Source organism: Rhipicephalus sanguineus, chromosome 3 (assembly GCF_013339695.2).
Source record: "Rhipicephalus sanguineus isolate Rsan-2018 chromosome 3, BIME_Rsan_1.4, whole genome shotgun sequence".
Taxonomy (NCBI): Eukaryota; Metazoa; Arthropoda; class Arachnida; order Ixodida; family Ixodidae; genus Rhipicephalus; species Rhipicephalus sanguineus.
Window position 1 is genome coordinate 116,167,176 of NC_051178.1, and position 3,190 is coordinate 116,170,365.

Consider the following 3,190-nt stretch of genomic DNA (forward strand, 5'->3'; position numbering starts at 1 on the left):
GCCGGGTGGCTGAATCGGATGACAGACAGACAAACACAAAGGCAGTTACACAGACAGACCAAAATTTCTGCGTTTAAGTTCCCCAAGAAAGACTGTCGTCTTTAAAAGCTTCAAGGACTGTGAGTAAGGGGGGGGGGGGGTGAGCATTAATACTGTGCACACTAAGTTATTGGCCAGCAACAGAGTTCTGCATGGGTTAACTCAATTGGGCATAGTTGAACGAACACTGAGGTGGATCTCAGAATTCTTGAAAGACAGGAAAATTTTTATTTAAACTGCTGATGGCAAAAGCAAACAGCATAAAGTGAATCAAGGTGTTCCCCAAGGTAGCGTCCTCAGCCCATTTCTGTTTAATTGTGTTATGGCTGACCTGTCACACATATTGCACGCAACCTTGAATTATTCCCTTTATGCTGACGATTTGTGCATATGGGCAACGGACTCGAGTATTCAAGTTCTTCAGCATACGCTACAAGCAGGCCTAACAACAATTAATGAGTTTTTGAAAAGCAGAGGAATGATTCCCTAACATGACAAAACAGCTGTACTACCTTTTACGAGGAAGTTCCTCAAAAGATTTAAGCTCGAGATAGACTCCCAGCGTTTACAACTTGTGCGACAGCACAAGTTTTTGGGTGTTATTTTGGGCAGGAGGCTGTCATGGGCTCTGCAAATAAAAGCATTAGAGGAGAAAGTCAATTCCTTAGTCAACGTTCTTCGTCGATTTGCCGGAGTGAGATGGGGCAGTTCAAGTTCTTCTTTAATATGAATTCATTCGGCAATGATTAGACAAAGAATTGCATACTCTGCTCCCTTACTATACGGTATATCTCGTAATTTGGAAGAAAATGTTTAAAGAATGATGGCCAGAAGCCTTCGCATATGTCTTGGCGTACCGCGCGCATCCTTTAGCGCCTTGGTCATTGCGGAGTCCCGTCAACCAACTTTCCAAGCGCTTAGATTTACGGAAACCTGTAGGCACTACTTTCGATTGGCGACACAACACGCTAATCATCCTCTTTGCCGGGTGGTTCAGGAAAGAACCGCTGCCCGTAACCATGCAGATATAATGCAATGTAAAAATTTACTACCTACTCATGAATACTGGTCGGCGTGCACAACTCATCCCCCGTGGCGACTTGCCATTCCAGAAATTGTCACATCGATTCCGGGTTAACTCGAAAGTGTGCCATGCCCGTTATTGCAATAAAACAATTTACTTCAGCCCATCTTTACACACGTTATGCTGACTGTATCAGCGTTTACACTGATGGGTCATGTCGAAAACATAGTTCTACGTCAGCTTTCTATATACCTGAATACCAAGAGAGAAAAGCTTTTACGCTCTGTCACTTTACGACGTCCACAACGGCAGAACTATTCGCTATACTTTCTGCTTTACGCTACATATGTAGAAAGATACACTTCGCTGGGTAATTTTAAGTGACTCGCAATCATCATTAGTGTGTATTAAAGACATCAGCTTAGACAAAACATATAACAAATTAACATATGAAATTCGGAAGACATGCGCCATAGCAAAAGAGTTACATCATGATATCGTTTTCCAGTGGATCCCAAGTCATTGTGAAACCACCGGAGATGTCACAGCTAATTGTTTGGCACATGCAGCGCATCAAGATCACGATTTATCTCTATTACCTCTCGCGGCGAGTGATGCACGATGTTTCTTGAACAAACTCTGTGGTCGATTGTCCAAAGAGACTTGTTTCGCGAATGGAGCTCAAAACTCTCAATTATATACAATCGATCCTGGAATGAAATTTCAAATTCCGATTTAAATTAGCCGTTCTGTAGAAACAGTAACTCACAGACTTCGTCTAGGCACTGCTTACACTAAGAGCTTCCTATATAGGAAAACAAAAGCTAACTTCGTTGCGTGTACATGTGAAGAGGCAGAAGAAGACATAGAACACCTCCTTCTACGCTGCAAAAATTATGCTGTTCCCCGTAAAAAATTCTTACAAAAACTAAGATATTGACTCACATTTGTAATTATTCTTCACATTGAGATACTTCTGGTCACATGTTTCGCGTTGCCTCTTGTGACTCAAGACAGCTGTGTTTAAAGCGTCGGCAATGCCCACCGACTTTTGTTTGATGTGATCGCCTTCTACAAAGGACTGTGAGATGAACTCTTCAGCAAAGTGCGAACGATTCTTGTGTGTCTTGTGTGTGAACATTATTGTCATCACGTGGACATTATGGACACGTGGACACGTGGCATGACGTCTGAACATTCCTTTTAAAAGGACATTGCCGTGAGTGAGTCTACTTTTATTTATAAGCTCGTGACGCTAATTTATAAGTAAGGAAAGAGGAGTAGCCGGAGCCATGTATAGGCACCAACCTCTCCTTAAACACAATTAATAAAAAAAAACAGAGTTGCCAGATGCTGCCGAGCTAACAAGCACATAATCATGACAAAAGAACCCCAAGAAAGCGGCGCGATTTTCACAAAAAAGCCCAAATAAGCGAATATTGAATGAATTTTCCCATTCTTGAAAATATTTTTCATTAAAATAAAAAAAAATGTCACTTCAATACGAAACGGAGTTGAAATAATCCCTTTCATTATTTCTTACAGCGAATATATGCGCAACTATGAACGAAAGAAAGAATTTGCTTTTTTAACATTGTTTCTATGATAGTCTACATTCGGTTGAATGCGCGTTTTCCAGAGCATGGTTAACGTTACTTGTTGATTCCCCCAACGTACGTTTGACTTCAACCCTCAACTACACAGTCATCGACACACGCGCTATTGGGGAACGTGGCGATCACTAAAATAACTATATTTTCTGGAAAAATGCAAGTAAGCCCAAGAAACGCGACAAGCGGCTGGAAAATTCTACAAGCGACTCGGCGAAAATAGAAGCCCAAGTCCGCTTATCATAAGCGGAACTGGCAACTCTGGCAAGCAAGCGCTGACAACGCACATCGGCCTATGCGTCTTGAGGGACTGCCTGAACACAGCTCTGGGCAACCTGCACGCATCTCCTGATCCTTTTATCGATCGATAGTATCGTTCCACGCTCACATTACAGCAGAGGTGTTGGGACGAGGTTTGCCGTGTGTCGTAGATGGAAAATTATCACCATCACGAACCGGCACGTGGTCTCTCCGTCCAGTGCAGAGAGAGAGAGAGATAGAAAGAGAAAGAGAGAAA